The sequence below is a fragment of the Equus caballus genome, chromosome 19 (assembly GCF_041296265.1).
Source record: "Equus caballus isolate H_3958 breed thoroughbred chromosome 19, TB-T2T, whole genome shotgun sequence".
In the NCBI taxonomy this organism is placed as follows: Eukaryota; Metazoa; Chordata; class Mammalia; order Perissodactyla; family Equidae; genus Equus; species Equus caballus.
This window is the reverse complement of record NC_091702.1, coordinates 1,682,945-1,701,504: the sequence shown is the minus strand read 5'-3', so window position 1 is coordinate 1,701,504 and position 18,560 is coordinate 1,682,945. Positions and strand designations below refer to the sequence as shown.

The 18,560-nt window shown below is 44.9% G+C and overlaps 1 long non-coding RNA gene and 1 pseudogene across 2 annotated transcripts; one reads left to right on the top strand and one right to left on the bottom strand.

Annotated features, from left to right (window-relative positions):
- LOC138919018 (heparan sulfate glucosamine 3-O-sulfotransferase 4-like) overlaps positions 1 to 18,560 on the top strand; it is a 145,573-nt pseudogene that overhangs the window by 91,639 nt on the left and 35,374 nt on the right.
- On the bottom strand, positions 3,601 to 16,864 carry LOC138919047 (uncharacterized). 2 transcript variants are annotated; one of them, XR_011428936.1, is made up of 4 exons: positions 16,717 to 16,864; positions 8,114 to 8,366; positions 5,113 to 5,733; positions 3,601 to 4,370 (listed from the first exon to the last, which is right to left on the bottom strand). It is a non-coding gene; the product is annotated as an uncharacterized lncRNA (long non-coding RNA). The 2 variants fall into 2 exon arrangements; XR_011428935.1 differs by lacking the exon at positions 16,717 to 16,864 and having other exon boundaries at positions 8,114 to 8,658.

Below are 18,560 nucleotides of genomic sequence, written 5' to 3'. Positions count from 1 at the left end.
GTTGTATATCTTGCGTTCAGTGGGGGTTGCTTGGAAGTTTGCACTTGTCAAAACTCATTAAACCAAACACTTAAGAACTGTGTATTTTATTGTAAGAAAATTATACCTCCATAAAAATAATTATATAGTACAGGGGAAACTTGAAATAGAAGATGCTCACTGCTGTTACTGTGTCCATTTTATAGTAGAGATAAGTTTGAACTCAGAGACATCAAATGGCTTGCACAAGTTCACATAGCTGGTATGTGGTCTGCAAAGACTCCCAATAGCTGTACACTAACCACTCTATCGTTCCATCTTCCTGGCATCTGCTACAAGATCTGGTGTGTAGTAGGAGTTCAGTGAATGGTTATAGAGTGAATGAAAGCGTTTGTGATGAGTGCTGGTAGAGTTGTGCCTTACCCAGGTAGTGGAGCCACAAATTCAGGAAGGTACGAGAGATGTAGAGGTGTGTCCTCATGCTAGGGTTAGTGCAAGGGCTGGCCCTGATACCCCCATCCCAGGAATAGTTTGTGTTTCTGGGAATGAACTGTACCTACAGCAGCTAGATTTGCAGGACTTGTGGGAATGAGCATGTTGGTAGATGGACCACGATGACCACACAGTGCCATGTCTGGGTCTATATGTAGCTTTTGCAGAAAGCGAGTCTGAACCGCGTCGCCTATTTCCCTGGTATGGAATGGGAAATGAGAAACAAGAACATCTTTCTCCCCGACGAAGGAGTTCCCAGTGATTTTTCTGCACAAGGGGTTGTGTCACTTCTCTGCTTAAACTCACTGGTGTTCCCCATTGTCGAAGTGTGAATCCCACCCAACTAAGGATGTCTAGAGTCTGTGAAGCCCTCTCTATACAATTTTGGGGACCCTTTTCAAGGAAAATGGAAATAAAAATATATTTCAAGTAAATAAACATGACCACGTGAACATGCTGTAGGGCTCCTCCCAAGGTCTTGGATTGGCCCCAAGCAAGTGAGGGGCTAACTAAAGCTTCACCTTCGTTAGCTTCGGGGTAAAATTGCCTCTGTGCCCAAAGATTTTCACGTAATCTGATTCCTTCCTATCTCACTCAACTTGTCCCCTTACTGCTCATTTTTCCAACCCTCCACGCAGTTCCTGCCTCATGGAACTTCCCGGAATTGACTAGGCTAGTGGTTTCAACATCCATTCGGCCCAGTGTTCCCTGTCTATTACCAATATTTTGGAGGACCTCCTGAGGTGAAATTCATAGACAATATAACCGTTCCACATGCCTGATAAAAAATCAATATTATCTAATTGTAATCTAAAGGAGAAATAAAAATGAAATAATTTATTATAAAATAATATGCATACCAATATGTAAATGCTTGGTTATGATGACACCAAAAGGCTAACCATGTACCCCTGATTTACGAACTCCCACTTTCCTCCCCTACCCTCACCCCATAGGGCTTGGTGCCTTCAGCATTGGGAAGCATTGTACAGGATCATTTCTGACTCTGGTTTTAGCAGACCCTATACCTTCTCTCCGGGCTGCCTTCCCCCACTGGTCCTATCTTCTAAAATCCTCCAGAACCAAGGCTCAGACAGTGGCCCTCATCTCAGCCCTCCCAGAAGCTTCCATTGACAGCTCACTTCTCCAGAGGCGATCGATACCTTTGTCATCTGTACCTCCAACATCCATCCAGACTTGTGGTTTGCCCTAGCTGAACCACATCATTCCTACAAATTTATCTAAACCATTTCAGTTAATGACCAAGACATTCAACTCCATATTGAGTGTTTCACATCCTTTTGTCTTAGTACAAATTAAAATAAGTTTTGAAGGAAGAAAATTGACCAAAACTTGACTCTTTAGAGATTCAAAGTAAGAAAATAAGAAAGTAAACAGAGGAAGAAGTCCCTAAGGACATAGAGCGTTTCTGAAATGTACTCGAGATTTGTTCAGTGTTTATTCGACATGTAAAATTAACATGAAGTTGTCTTGAGACAAATTATCTTTTTTTAAATATTTTTAGATGTCTGGCCATAAAGAACACCTGGACGAATGGACAGACGCTCCAAAGGGAATGCAATCTTGAGGGGCGAACTGGGTCCAGGTGGAGGGATTGTTTGAGAGACGTGGACAGGGAGCTGCGTCTTGGGGTCTGGCATCCGGACAGAAGGCTCCTGGGTCTGCGATCAGCATGGGATGCCTTTCTAAGGGCTTGATATGGTGATGGAGGCTTCTTCATTGTTGGCCTCAGATGGGTGGCCCTCTGGCTTCCTAGATGCTCCTAGGTTGATGAGGGACTGACCAGAGTAGGGGAGCTGAATCAGAGAATGATGACCCCCAGGGGAGGAGCCGTTAGAGCAGAAGGGAAGTCAAGGGCGTTTGGAAGGAGACAGATTTGAGATTGAATCTAAGCTCTGTCTCTGCTAAATAGGGAGATTTGGGATAAAAAATTTTACCTCCTAGTTCCCCAGTTTTCTCATCTTCAAAATGGGGCTAAAATAGCACATACTGAAAAATTCATTTTAAGTGAAAATTATACTTGATTGTACATGTTAAAAATTTAAGTCAATACCTGGAACACGGTCAGTAATCAATACATGATAGCAATGATTGCAATCATTACAATTGGAATTATAAAAACAGCAATATAATAAGAATAGAAATTACAATAACAAAATGCTAACAAGATCAGATCCCCATTGAGGACTTAGGGTATAACCCAAGAAAAGGCAGAAGCCCATTTAGATGGTGGCCAGGTGGTAAGGATGGGGCAAAAGCAGCCCTTTGGCTTCCCTGGGTGTCCAGGATCAGATTTCAAAGACACCAGTTATCTAATGCAGGAATACTTCTTAATATTATTGTTCACGGTAACTTTTATTGTTTATCGTAGTTTGTAGTAAAGAAGTCAATCCTGCCCAAGACATCTGGTCTTTGTCTTTGGCTTACTGGGAGGTGATCCAGTGTTCTGCTTGATAGGACATGGTTTTTGTTTTGCTTGGGACCTGGGGTCACACTGGGTGGTGAAACAATACGATTTAGGGTGGGGGATGGCCACACGTTGGGGTAAGGGTGAGCCATGCCAGAAAGGCCAACAATGTGATTTGGGGTGGGGGCTTTGGGACACGGGTGGAAGGGTGGAGACTGAGACTGAGATCAGCCACAAGGGCAATCCCTCATGTTGACATAGTGAAGTCCCCTGAGAACTCTGATCATGGAGGCTCAAGGAGCATCCTTGGGTGGCACTGTTCTGTGCATATTGTCACACATGGATGCCAGGAAGGTAACGTGTCCTTAACTCCATGGGGAGAAGACAACGGGACCTCCCCTTTTAGCACTTTTCCTGGACTCTACTCCATACATCTCTTCCTTTGGCTCATCTTTTCTGTATCCTTTCTCTGTGTAAGCTATAATTATGAGCATAACAATTTTCAGTGAGTTTTGTGAGGTGTTTTTAGTGAATTATCAAACTTTAGGGTATTTTTGGGAACCCATCAAACTTGCGGTTGGTGTCAGAAGTGAGGCAGTCTTGGGGACTGTGCCCTCTAACTTCAAGTTGTCCTAAACCGTCACAGATAGGAAGCTCACAGAAGGTATAAAGAACATTTAAATTCATCCGTAATCACACCGTTCAAAGAGAATCACAGTTTTATTTTGGTGAACCTCTTTATACATGTGAATATTTGCAAATCTTGTACGTACCGACGTGTAACATAATTTAAAAATGTGTATACCCTAAGCATTTTCCCACGTTATTAAATATTCCTCAAAACAGAACATTTAAGGACAACGTAATATCCCATGGATCTCCTGTAATTTAATCATTACCCAGTTGTTGTGTTTTTAAGTTATTTACAGTTTTCATTATTATAGTTAATTCTTGGATGAACATCCTTGAGTTAAACCTCCACATATGTGCATGATTATTTCTTTAGGATACATTCCTAAAAATGCAATCATTGAGCTTCCTATATTCTGCCAAACTCTCCTAGAAGGTGGGGCTGGCCCAGGGGGTGGGACTTTGGTGTCTACATCCAGACTGGAGCAGCACACACTCCCTGGAACAGTAGAACCTTGGAGGGCAAACAGAACTCAGACCTGAGCAAACTCAGTGACCCACAGGACTTGTTCATATCAAGTACAAGTCACATCGACTATGCACTTGACTTTGTCAAAAATTTTAGAAAGCCTTCAGATTCATAGGGTGGGCTCTCACAGCTCTTTGTAGGGGCAGTCTTGATAGAAAGTTCTTCCTTCTGAGCGGAGTCAGCCAGGTAGCCTTTTGCTTTGCCTAACATTTTGCTTTGGTATCTTCAGATGGTTTTGCTTTCAGAATCGCAAAGACTGAGCTCCCTTGAGGAAACTGAGGCAGTTACCTTCCATCCCTGTCTCTCGTTGATCTAAATGTAAGCAGAGTCATCATATACTCAGTGAAGCTAGTGACCATTAGCTTGTGTTCCATTTGCCACAGAGTTCAGAGGGCAGCCCAGGACTAATGCACAGTTCCTGAAATGAATACACCTTGAGAAGTATCCTCCATCCTTCCTTTGTCAAGTAAGCTGTTGGAACACCTGTGAAAGATTTCTGGATGTGGAGTTTGGAAAGTGAAAGGAATGAGCCTGGGCAACACTGGCACGTAGTGCCCCTGTCTAACTCTATGTCGCAGAAGTTTATGTTCCTGAAATGTCATTTCAGTTCTAGGTGAGAAGGTGAATGGAGAGGGGAAAGCAGAGGGCTATGCCAGCTTCATGTCAGGCAGTTTTCAGCTGCCTTTTCTCTAGACCATTAGTTTATTGATGGTAGGTTGTCTTTCCAGCAAATCTCTTTTGATTGCAAGTGTAATGAAGGCGTATTTTAGTGTCCTTCTAGCTCTAGGGAGAACTCAAGCTGGTTCCTCTCATTCCCACTGAAGTGTCAATGCCAAGGCTGATTCATCTAGATTTTTAGAGCCATCATTCCATCTTGAGGGCTTATGACTACTCTGAGCCATCATAAAGGGGATGTGTCTACGTGGGGTAATTCAGATGGTGCTAAGCAAAGTCTTAGGGCACAGACAGGTTTCTCTTTGTCAAGGATGCTGGCTGCTGTCCTTCCCAGATGCCCAGGAGAAGAGCAATTAACGTGATGGTGCACAGTGCTCACCTGAATGGTGGAAAGCAGGCATCAGCTTCAGCCTCCATCCACAAAGCTCCTCCAGGTCCAGGGACCCCAGCCTCTTTCCTTCATCGGCAACGCCAGGCTGTCATTCCCACTCTACTGGGGTGACCCTCGGCAGGGTGCTGGAGACCTCTCGAATCCTGTTCACTTTCCTGGTCCTCCCTTGGGAAGTGAGAAGAGGCTCCTGTATACCCTCCTGTCTGTAATTTTATCCTTAACTCTTGTATTCCATGGGACCTGGTCTCACTGGGTGCCCTGACAGGAGTCTAACCCTCATGTTTCTCTTTTGCTGCTTTTCCTGAGCCTGTGAGATTTTTTTGTGGCGGGAGAAAACCTCATGCTCACAGATCAATGAGCGTATTCTTCTATGCCTATTGTTCAGTGCAGGATTTTGGTCTTTTGAAACTCAAAGGATACGGGCTCTTGAAACTCAAAAACCTTTTTTGCTCAAGACTGTAGTCCTTGCCTTGAGTTTCAAAGGCCTGTTTTGAACCTCAAAGACCAAGCACTGACTCTCTCTCTCTTTGGATACCTGCTAGAAAAAACGCTACACCGGAGTCAGTGGGTGTAGAATGCTCTAGCTATTGAAGGGGTAGGAGGAAATACCTGGAACAAGAAAAAGAAATTACGTCAGCTTCTCTTTCACAATAACCCATCCCAAGTTTCTTCACACAAGAAGAGACTCAGAATTCAAATTCAGGTCAGTCCTCCTTCAGCCTATATGAACCTAAGTGTCTTCTGGAGTTTGTCCAAGGAGAGCAGTAAAATTAGAGTGATGAGTAACCATTGTTGATTATTTACCCCAAGAAGTAAGCTGAGCGTTTTAGATGGAACATCGTATTTTCACAGCAATCCTGTGAAATAGGTGTTATTGTTCTTGTTACCATTTTCCAGATGGGAAAACTGAGACTCCTAGGGATTAGGGACATGGTTAATTAGTGATGGAATTAGAAGAGAAACCCAATCCAGAGCCACATCTCTAAGCTGTGTGAAAAGAGGTGGAGGTGATGCGAGCTTGGTGAGTCAAGGAGTCAAAAGAAAGATTTATTGGACTCTCAAGAGCTAGCAGTAGTGCTCTTTTATTCACAGAATAGCATGGAGTAGTGGGGGACGGGACCCGTGGGCAGTGAGGAGCTGCTGGCATGGGGACGGGACCCGTGGGCAGCGAAGAGCTGCAGGCGTGGGGACAGGACCCATGGGCAGTAAAGAGCTGCAACGTGTTGAGGGTTAGAGCTAAATTTATAAGGCATAGGTATTTGAGTTATTTCTTTACAAGACAAAGGAAAGATCATGAAAAACGTTGTTAAAATGATGTCAGTGTAGGTGGGGTCTGGTTATTGGGTGGTCCTATAACTTTGGGTAAGAATCAGATTGGATTAAGTCAGGACGTCCTATGCTTCCCGGAGGATGATATAGATCAGTATGTAGGGCAGGATGCCTTGGGCTTCTCTCCCTGGGGCAGCCTTGATCCACATCGGAGGGAATGTAAGAAGGGTCAGTATGAAGAGGGTAAATGAAGAAGAGATAAATCGAAGGAGTCTCATCACTGGCCTATTGTACATTCATCTTCCTTTACCAGGAACACCCTTCCCTCAGATCCTGTGAGGTTGAATACTTTCGTTATTCAAGTTTCGGATCACAATATTATAGACATCATCATCGACCACCCCAGCCAACCACCCACCGCGTGCACACCCAGGACCTCAGCCACATTTTGATGAATCCTGTTTTATTTTTTTAAATAGCATCGCTTCCTCTGGAATGGTCTTGTCATTTATTGATGTTCCTCTGTATTTACTATCTGTCTTCCCTTTCTAGAATCTCTGGAGCATAAGCTTTGAGGTGAGGCACTTGGTGGTTTCCGCCTCTTGTTTATCCTCAGTGTTTAGCACAGTGCCTGGCTTCTACAAGCTTGCTCCGTAAATCTATTTGAGTGAGTTTGATTGAGTGAGAAGGAGCACTCAGAAAGGTTAGAAAGAGAAAAGCCCCATCTTGCATATCTCTAAGCCACATTTCAGAATAAAAATGACAAGCTTAACCGCTCATTGCTTTTCAACCTTGACATCAAAGGCTGCTTAGGAAGGTCTGGCTGGTTTGCTTTGGGGCTGCCTCTTTAAGCGAGGATCAGAAAGCACCTTTAATGTTGAGCTTCATTTGTTTATCAAAGACAGAGGAGCCTTTGTCCTCCGTCGCAGCTGGTATGCAGCAAGATGGGAGCATCCTCTGCCTTGTACTTCAGAGGAGCCAAATGTAACTACAACGGTGGTTTTTCAACTCCGAAATAATCCGGGAATGTGCAAGTTCAGCTTAGACACCCTAAGAGGAGGAGAGCAGGGAAAGTTCAGATTATAACCCGCTTCTAAAGCCCTTTATGCAGATGGGAAGACCAGCTGGAGTGAGTTTCTGAAGTTCTGCTTCTTCAGAGAATTTAGGGGTTCACCAGCTTTTGGGCTGTGCCCACCAAAGATGTCATGGGTACCAGGAAAGAAGGCATCTGAAAGGTAGCCACTGCAGCCCCTTCTAGCTTTTTCCCCTGAACTTGACTCATTTGAGTATCACTGTTACAAAATTTTGTCATATCCAAGGACCACCTGTGGTTAATATATGTAATTATATATATAATATTATAATGTATATACACGTATCACACCTGTCACACAGGGATGTGTGTATGTTACTATACTTACTGTCCTTTGTTTATTTTGACTCTGCATTTAAATGAAAACTTTACATCATTAATATAAATGGAAAAGAAGGAGAAGTATCAGTGACCTTAGGTGGAAGGGAATTAGAAACATAACGCAATGAGAAGAAGACAATATTATTAATTCTCTGCCTTTTAAAAATGAGAGATTAGCAAATGTTAGGTGTTAGAGACATCTGAATAACCAAAATTAGACTTTCTCTTTTTTATCAGAAAGAATGAAGGAAAGTTGAAAAGAGTATCTTTCCTCCTGTGTCTGTTGATCTCATCACTGCTGTTTACCTGAAGACATCTGGCAGAACGCCTAAAACGGTGGCCGTGTTTTGTCGGCAGCTTCAAGAACCACTTCACTCTCCAAATCTGGAATCCCGTCTGTAATTTCTGGCCAAGTGATCACCAGGCCTGTCTCCATCATTTGCTCTGAAGGAAGCTCAGTCTTCTGACACAATCCACGCCAAGTTCTCTCTCTTTCGAGTGAGAAAGTCCTGGAACCAGGAGTTTGAGTGGGGTGAGAAGGAAGCGAGTCCTTCGCAGCCTGTGAGAAGACAAGATATTTCAGGCATATGGAACAGCATTTAAAAAGGCAGAAGGAGACAGCACGGCCTATTTTAGGGGAACTGCAAGCAGTTAATTCAGTGTGGCTGGATCCACATAAAATGCCAAAGGGAAGGCAGAGAGGGGTGAAAGAAGAGGTGGGAAAGAGGGAGGCGGGGTGCGGGTGCAGACCCTGGGGAGCCAGCAGGCCATGCTCCTGACTGTGGACTGCAGTTTTGACGCCAGCCAGGTACTTGCTGCCGTCCTTTGCACTGGTATTTATAGGTAAATTGTATTTGGGTGGCAACAGCATTCCCTTCTGGAAGAAATCTATTTTTGCTGCATGAATATATTGATAAGATTTGGGGGTGGGTGGGAGGGATGTGAGGGCTTCTAGGATTTTGTTTACCTTTCTGGGATATGCAGGCTGAGGGCAGAGATGTATTTCTAAGGATCATGAAAGGGGATTTGTAAAAGGCTGGGCAGCCTAAGAGATAAAGGCTGTTAGGGGAGGAATTTCCATTAGGGGAATAACGGAGTGTCTGATGGGAAACTTGAAGAAATTTCTGCTCTCAAGGCAGAAGCAGACACGGAGACACTGATTGAGCATATGTAGTTTATTTAGGAGGTACAGGGACACACCAGGGAGTGAGGGGGCCATACAGGGAAGGAAGGCAGCTGATTAGTGGGCCAGTAGTAAGCCGGCTATCACAGTGGCTGCCTCAAACTTAATCCCGTGGGGTAAACTGAAACTCTGGGAAATGGGGTAAAAAACTGCCTCAGAATCATCGTGCCAAAGGGCAGGTCAGTGGTGAGAGGCCGTCCCCAGGGAGATGTTAATTCCCAGGTGCTGCTGACGTGTCCTGGGTACAGGCAGAGTCGGATTCTGAAATGGGGGCAGCGTTTCCAGGAAGACGAGGCTCTGAGTGTTGAAGTCAGAACAGCACGTGGAAGCGGTCGGAGCGGCTATGTGGAGAGTCACCGGCACCTGCTTGTCTGGTTTGGCGTGTTGTACCTGCTTTCCCAGGACTCACGTGAAATCTCCCATAATCTGCCCATATGTTGTTCATGCATTGGAAAGATGAATCTGATGGGAAGATGTGACTCATTGCTGAGTGTTGCCTTAAGTGAGGCTCCACAGAGACCTGGCACTTTCCAAGCAGGCCGGCCTCATCTGCTGATACAGCTACGTTGGAGTCATCAGATCCTTCTTAGTTGCAGTGATAAGAATGCAACTCTGACTTAAAAACCAAGTAAAATGAAACTTATTGGATCTTAGAACTGAAAAGTCCAGGGGATGGTCTTCAGGTACAGCTTGATTCTAAGAGCTCAAATGATCTAATCAGACTTTGGATTCTCTCTCTTTCCATCTCTTATGTCTATCTTTCTCTGGACCGATTCCATTTTCTCCTTATTATGATAAGATGGTTTTCAGGAGCTTTAGGCTTGTGTCCTGTTTTTCCATCCACCCTAGTAGAAAGATGACTTCTTCTTCTCTTTTTTTTTTTTTTTTTTGGTGAGGAGGATTCACCCTGTGCTAACATCTCTGTGAATCTTCCTCCATTTTGTATGTGGGACGCCTCCACAACATGGCTTGATGAGTGATGTATAGGTCCAAGCCTGGGATCTGAAACTTTGAACCCCAGGCCACCAAAACAGAGCATGCAAACTTAACCACTACGCCACCAGGCTGGCCCCTAGAAAGATGACTTCTTTTAACAAACAATTACAATGAATTTCAAGACTGAGTCTCGTTGGCTATGATTGGCCTTCCTTGGGTCACGTAGACACCCCTGAAACTCTTGCTGGGGCTAGAGTGGCTGCCCAGCACTGATTGGGCAGGGTGAGTTCACATACCTACCTACCCTTAGAGCCAGAGGGGTGCTTAATTCAACCCAAATCTCACAGACTGAGAAGTAGAAAAGGAGCTGTTTCCTGGGATAACATGAGTACCATTGATAGAAAATGAAGAGTGCGTGGATGCTAGGCAAGCAAGAGCAAGAGATATCCACTACAACCAAGAAAAACCAACAAGATGCTCACAGACCTGGGAGCTCAGGCCTATTTTAAGGACCTAGTACGAAACCAGCATCTGAGGTTACCATGACCCCAAATACCCAATCTTGATAACCAGCCCCCTTCCTGAGCCAGACCTACAGCTTCCTTTCAAAGCTGCTGACTCCAGCTGACGGATGAGGGTCCCAGGGTTTCCAAGGCACTGGATTTCCATTGACTGCTGTAACCTTGAGCTACAGACTTTATTGGCAGTATTTAACACAAATCTGTTTTCCATCCTTGTCAGATCCCGCTTCAGTATGCGCCACAGGAGGAGAAGTCAAACGCTAAATTGATTTCTTTAATGGGGAGTGCTTTGCAGCTGATAGCAACCCTTCTGGAGATGCATTAGTCAAGTTACAATGGAATCTTTTCTCGCTGGCTTTTATGGACTCTCCTCTTTGCCAGGAGTATAGGACTGTGATATCATCATTTGCCTGTTTTTTCTTTTAACTGGAGACTAAGAAGGTCAGGGCTCCCACCTCCCGCCTCTAGGTCAGAAGCTGAGTCTTTCTAGGGAAGATTTAACTGTAGGAGTTAGTATCTTGAGATTGCCAAGAATGATTAGTGTCAAGGTGTTTCTTAGCAACTTGAGCGCAATAAGGGGCTGGAATCGTGTGAATGAACACTTACTTGGGAATCTGGGAGTTGGCCTTCCTGCCTGTTTGTGGGATTTTATGGACTGTTTATACTGTAGTTTGAGATAATTTGGTGATTTTTCTAGAATATAGTGAGCTCTTGCTTACTTCTGTTCGGTAAGGATTCGTTCCATTTCTGTGTATAATAACAATAATAATGGTGATTGGGGGCATACCCTTGTTCTGTGCTGGGCTCTCTCCATTGTCTCACTCAGTCTTCACAACAGTTCCATGAAGTGGGTCCTGTTCTGCCTGCTATGCTGATGAGAGCCTGGAGGCAACAAAGTTACACAGCTTGCCCCAGGTCGTACAACTCATGTAATTAGGAATTCTCAGGGCCTGTATTTATACCTTTGTTTGAACTCCAAAGATTGTTCTTTTAGCCACCCCTGTATATTTCCATCCATGAGAAGGCATTGTACACTCATCAAAGACGGATTTGGTGCCATCTCCTAGGATAAGGACCCAAATTTAGAGCATCACATTCTGGAGTGTGACACAAAGAGAAATAAAAACTGGAGGGATGTGGCCAATACAGATCTTCTTAGCCACACCCACGATACCAACTCATGAGGAAGGACCATCTTTACTTCCTAGTTGTGTTGATCATAGAAGGTGTATTTTCAAGGTAGAGGCTGTTATCCTGTTAAGATATCAGGTAGATTTTCTGCAGGAGAAAAACCCAATGGTTTTTGCGTCTTGGAATCCATCATGTATCTTGTCTTCAACCTTCCGAGATCTGACCTCTCAGGGGACACCGAGGCAGCTTAACACAACTGCATGACCAAAAATGACTTACTGTCTCTGAGCCTCAGGTTTTCCATCTGTATAATGGAATCGATGATGTTATTAATTACACAGGATAACTTGTGAGGGTTGAATTCAGTATTATACATTAGGGCTTCAAGAGATGTCAGTTGCTACTATTTTGTTTTATGTTGCTGGGCTTCAATTTTTACATCTCTCCAATGAAGAAGCTGGATCAGCTCCATTTCTGAACCATGACTGTCACCTGAAAACGGATGGGGCTGGCTAGGGCAGAATGAGGCAGGAAACTGAGATCTGTGGACAAACTTGAGGGGTCAGAAACAGCTTCAGAAGCGAGAGCAAGTTCGGTCTAGCTGGTGACACTTGGTGTCACGAGGATCTGGCTACAGACAAGAAGTGGTAATTGAAGGTGGCTGTTGGCGTTCAGCACGTCCAACAAGGGATGACGGGCGACATATCAGGCTAGCAGAATATGATGAACCTGTCACTGGGTGTTAGGGACTGAACCAGATACCATTCAGAGACAGAGCTCTATAGACTGGATATAGACAAGGTTGTAGACAGGGGATGATGTTCCAGTTACTATTTCTGTGTAACAAACCACTGCCTAACCTAGTGGCATCAACTGACCATTTTATTAGGCTCATGCATTCTCTGGGTAAGGAATTTGGGAGGGCTTGTCTCTACTCCCTGATGTCTGGGGCCTTGTTTGGAAAGACGTAAAGCCTGGGAGTGACTCAGTGACTTGAAGCAGGAAACATCTGGAGGCATCTGCACTCACTTAGCTAGTGGTGATGCTGGTTACAGCTGGGACCTCGGCTGGGGTGTCAGGCAGAACACTTCCTATATGTGATCTCTCCATCTGGGCTAGTTTGGGCTTCCAAACTAGCATGGCACTAGGTCTTGAGACTGAGTGTCCCATCAGAGCAAGGCAGAGGTACATAGCATTTTTACTATTAAGCCTCAAAGTCACATAGTGTCACATACTCTAGGTTCAAGAGGAGGGAACACATACTTCGCTCCTCAGTGAGAGGGAGGGCGGAGTGACATTGTAAGAAAAGCCTGTGGGATGGAGATTTTGCTGCATCCATCTTTGCGAAATCGAATCTACCACAGGTGTTTATAGTCTAAGTTGTTATTGTGTGAATGTTAATAGCACAGACTGGAGCCAGACTGCCTGGCCTCATGTCCTGACTCCACCACTTACTAGCCGTGTGATGTTGGGCAGGTCGTTTAAACCCTTCGTGCCTCAGCTTCCTCATCTATGAAATGGGACTACTAACAGGACCTATCTTTTTGGATCGTTGTAAAGATTAAATGAACTAAGAACATGGAAAGTACTCAGAACAGAGCCTGGCACATGATAAACTAAAGGCAGGTGTTTCCTATCATTATCATCACTAAGAAGGTTTCTGAGGCAGAGACTCAGGCTTCGGGAACTAGCCAGGAACAATTCAGAGGCCCAAACGAAGGAGCAAGATATAGGTCAGCCTATTAGAAAACAAGGACTGATGCTGATGTAGAATGTGAGACAAGAACTGATTAATTGCTTCTCTTTTGGATCCGAACTGATCCCAGAGGTGGGGCCTCTGTTTTAAAGGCAGACAGGAGCTGGGGGCCAGTGGCCCCTGCAGGGGCGAGGTGGGCTCCAGGCACAGGAAAAACACCAGGCCTGATTCTGTCACATCTATTAACCGTCTGACCCCACCACACTTCCTTTCACCTTTCTCCACATAAGCCCCTCCATGTCTCATCGTGCCTCATCTTACTTGCTGAGTGACAGGCCTGGAACTAAGCCGTGTTACATCATCAGTGAGTGACAGAGGAAGGAGGCCTAAGCCATCATGACAAAGGATTGTCCAGATCTGTTTGGGGAATATTCCAGTTGAAACAGAGGAGGAGAGCAATCACATGGGTGGGCTCCACCACAGGCTTTATGAAGCCCCTTGGTATAAGTCAGAGTTTTTTCGTGGCAGATGACAGAAACCCAGTTCCAACCAGCTTAAGCTAAAAAGGGAATTTATTTGCTGCTTAACCGAAAAGTCCGGGAGGAGACAGTCTCACTTGGGTCTATATGCTCCAATGATGTTGTCAGGAATCCTGTCTTTCAAAACCACTTTCCTTTCTTATTTACTTTTAAATTTTTGGCCCTATTCTCAGGATAAATCCATTCATTCATTAATTCATTCATCAAATAGCTATTATGGGTTTATTATGCACTAGGCATGTTTTAGTGAATAAGACAGCAAGTCCTTGATCTCCTGGAAATTATTTCCCGAGGAGGAAGATAGAATAAACAAGCAGACAGATGAAAATGTATGTATCATATGATACATTTACATACATACAGCTACTAGTGTAATGGAGACAATAAAACTGGGTACGGGAATACAGAGTGACAGTAGAGGGAATAGTCACAGCAAATCTCTCTGAGCTGGTGACGTGGGAAAAGGGACGCCTGTAGTGAAAGGGAGCCTGCTGTGGAGGGAAGAGTATTCCAGCAGAGGGAACAGCCCTGCAAAGACTTTGAGGCAAAGATCGTCTTGCTGTCTTTGAATAACTAGAAGGAGAACAATATGGCTGGGCCTTAGGGACCAAAGAGGAAAGTCATGTGAGAACAAGTGGGAGAGGCAGATGGTACAGGGATTCTGGCCATGGTAAGGAGTTTAGATCTTATTTTAAGTGTAATGAGAAGCCATGGGTGACTTTTAAGTGAGGGATCAATATGATCTCATTTGCCTATTTAAAAGATCACTCTTTCAGTTTTGTGGGGAATGTGTTGGCAAAGGAGGAATCAATTCTTGGTTCAAGGCTGACATCCTTCCGGATTAACAACCCCTCCAGACAAAGTCCCAGGGAGAGATCTCATTGGTCAGCCTTGAGTCACATGCAAATTCATGGACCAGCCACTGTGGCCATAGTGATGGGATATTTTGAATGGCCCAGTTGAGGTCCCATATCCACTTCTAGATGTCGGAATGGGGCTAGCCCCACCCCATCCACTGAGAAGGAAAGAGTGATTCCTTAATTGAGAACTGTGGGTACACTTAACAAATGAGGTGATGGATGTTGGACAGGCAAAAGGGATAGAAGTCCTCTGTGCTCCTCAGTGACATTCCCAAAGTGAGGACATCCATCTCTGCTTGAGCACATTCAGTGATATCCAGGGGCTTCCTTCCTCCTTGCCTCTCCTCTCCGTCACTCTCCAGAGCAGCCACTAGAGAATGGCTAGAATGGAAAGGCATTTCTTCCTGGTTTTAAACTAGGGCCATTTCCACTATGTGGTCCTTCTTCTACTTTCTGAAGCCTGTCAGGTGAGCCTAAATACTGTTCCATACAGCCCTTTGGAAGAGAGTAGCAACATCTCCCTCAAGTATTTATTTGTCTACCCTGAATAACCTCGGTGGATTCCTTTCTCTCCCCAGGTCACAGCCCCTTTGTCATTCTAGTTGCTTTCCTTAGAGTCCTTAGGACTTCATCAGATTTTCAAATGCTCTATTCTGTTAATGGGGCGGGGAGGAGTGACTCCTGGTTTAACAGGAGCAATTTCTTATTTTAGGCCTAACCTAGGCTGAACTAAAAAAGTATGGTGTGCAAATGAAGTTGTTCCCAGCTTAGACAAAGAAGTCAATAGTCCATCGATCATTGATGTTGGGGGCAGATAAGGGGAGCAAAAAGCAGCTTGGAAAGCAGAATGGGAACTTACCAGGAGGGGGGATGTTCCTGGGGACCTTTGGGTTTTCTGTAGTTTGTAGCCCTCCTTTTTATTTACAGGAGGAAAGTTGGTAGGAGTATTCCTCCCATACCATCCGTATTTACCTTCAGTATGGAATTCATCATGTTTTATAGTCATGCATTTATTCAGCAAGCATATATTGAGCACCTACTGCATACCAGGTACTGGGCAATAGGGATGTAGAGAGGAGCAAACAAATCTTCTGGACTCAGTCTGTTGTGTGGACAGATCAGAAAATCACTAATGGTAATGAAGTGGGATCAGGGCTATATCAAGAATATATGCTAGTGAGGATCCTTCTAGGAAGTGCCTGACACTGGGGCTGAGGGTGGAGGATGGATGGGTGAGGCGGGGTGTGTGTGTGTGTTCTGGGCAGTGGGAACAGTATACAAAGAAGGGCACCAGGGCTTCAGAGAATAGGGTGATGTGAGTTAAAAAAAAAGATGTGGTGGGGGGGGAGGATAAATGGGATACAGCCGGATATTAAGCTTGATCACTAGACAAGGTATGTCTGGGCATGGCATATGGGGGCGTTGGGAGTGATTGAGAGTGTCAGTCATGGGCAGTGACAAGATCAGAGTTGTGTTTTACAAAGGTCACTTTGATAAATTTGTAGGGGGTGGACAGAGACCGAGGTGGTCAGAGGTGATGACAGGAGCTTGATGAGTGGGCAGTAGACCAGGGCAGCATGAAAACCAGAGCAGAGATAGCGGCTGTCTTAGTCAGTTCAGGCTGCTATGACAGAATGCCATAGACTGGGGGCTTAAACAATAGAAATTTATTTCTCGTCGTTCTGGAGGCTGAGAAGTCCAAGATCCACGTCCCAGCGAATTTGTTGTCTGGTGAGAACTCTCTGCCTGGTTTGCAGATGGCTCTTTCTTGCTGTGTCTGCACATGGCAGAGAGAGAGAGATCATCTCTCTCGTGTCCCTTGTAAGGGCACTAATCCCATTCATGAGGGCCCTACCCTCAGGACCTCATCACCAACGAGAGGCCCCCCCCACCTCCAAATACCATCACATTGAGGGTTAACTTCACTATATGAATCTGGGGAGGACGCAAGGATTATTCAGTCCATAGCAGTGGCCAAAGGGACAGAGGGACAAGGAGGGAAGGAGATGGAGTTGGGGTAATATCGGCAGCCCTGGTGAATACCTTGTTCGAGGAACCGAGAGGTGGCAGGCCAGGCTCTGCACCCACATCCTTCTGGACCCCGCCTCTGACCAACAGAATCTCAGTCTCTTCTCAGAGATTCTCCTGGGAGTGAAACCAGTGTGAATAGAGAATCCTTATGGGAATTACAGGCAGATTGCCATCATTCTGCTTCTGTCTCCTCACCTTTAAAATGGGGAGAGTAGCGGTAACCCAGCTTTTGGATGTGAGGATTAAATGAGATAGTTGGTGCAAAGCAGTGAGCACAGGATCTGGCACAAAGGGAGGCCTTCAATAAATTATTCTTATTATAGTAGTTTTGATTTTCCTCTAGTCGGAATAGAATTTAGTTGAAGTTAGTGACTGTGTCTCGGCTGTGTCTCAGGCTGGTGTCTGCCGCCCTGAGCTAAGCCGTAAAAACCCCTAGAATACCTTTTCAAAAGCCTGTCAACCTCTTGAGGCTCCTACACTTCTTTATTTTATTTTATTTTATTTTATTTTATTTTATTTTATTTTATTTTATTTTATTTTATTTTATTGTAGTAACAGTGGATTCTAACGTCATATAGCTTTCAGATGTACGTTGTAATATATTTCGAATTCTGTGTAGATTACATCGTGTTCACCACCCAAAAACTAATTATAGTCCGTCACCTCGCATGTGATCCTCATCACCCCTTTTGCTCTCTCCCCTCCCCCCTCCCCCTATGGTAACCACCAATCCAATCTCCGTGGCTCTGTGTGTGTTTGTGATTGTTTTTATCGTCTGCTCATGAGTGAGATCACACGGTGTTTGACTTTCTCCCTCTGATTTATTTCACTTCACATGATACCCTCAGGGGCCATCCAGGTTGTCACAAATGGCCGGGTCTCATCATTTCTTATGGCCGAGTAGTATTCCATTGTGTATACATACCACATCTTCTTTATCCATTCCTCCCTTGACGGGCACCTAGGTTGCTTCCAAGTTTTGGCTGTTGTGAATAATGCTGCAGTGAACCTAGGGGTGCACGTGTCTTTCTGCATTTGTGTCTTGGACTTCTTTGGATGAATAGCCAGCAGTGGGATAGCGGGATCATAACGGTAGATCTATTCTTAGTTTTCTGAGGATACTCCCTACTGCTTTCCATAGTGGCTGCACCAGTCTGCGCTCCCACCAGCAGTGGAGGAGAGTTCCCATCTCTCCACATCCTCTCTCCGACACTTGTCTCTTGTCTTGTTACTTAGAGCCGTTCTGCCCAGAGTAAGGTGACATCTCATTGTAGTTTTTCTTTGCATTTCTCTGATAGCTAGTGATGTTGAGCACCTCTCCATATGCCTGTTGGCCATCCGGATATCTTCTTTGGAGAAGTCACTGCTCAGATCTTTTGCCCGTTTTTTTAATTGGGTTGTTGATTTTTATTGTTGTTGAGGTGTATGAGTTCTTTCTGTATTTTGGGTATTAACCCCTTATCCGATATACGGTTTGCAAGGATCTTCTCCCAGGTGTCAGGTTGCGTTTTGGTTTTGTGGATGGTTTCCTTTGCCGTGCAGAAGATTTTTTGACTTTGATGTAGTCCCATTTGTTCATTTTGTATTTTGCTTCCACTGCCCAGTCAGACGTGGTACTTGAACATAGGCTGCTAAGACTGATGTCAGAGGGCTGACTGCCTATGTTTTCTTGTAGACGTTGCATGGTTTCGAGTCTGACTTTCAAGTAAAACCCGAGGGAGGAGGCTGCAGTTCCCCGAGAGCGAGCTTGGCAGGGACCCCGCGTCCCTGTCAGCGCACCTTCCCGCTCCACAAAGGTCCAAAGCGTGTGGGCGGGGCCCGAGGAGTTCTCCCAGGAGGGTGTCCCTGTCCCTGTC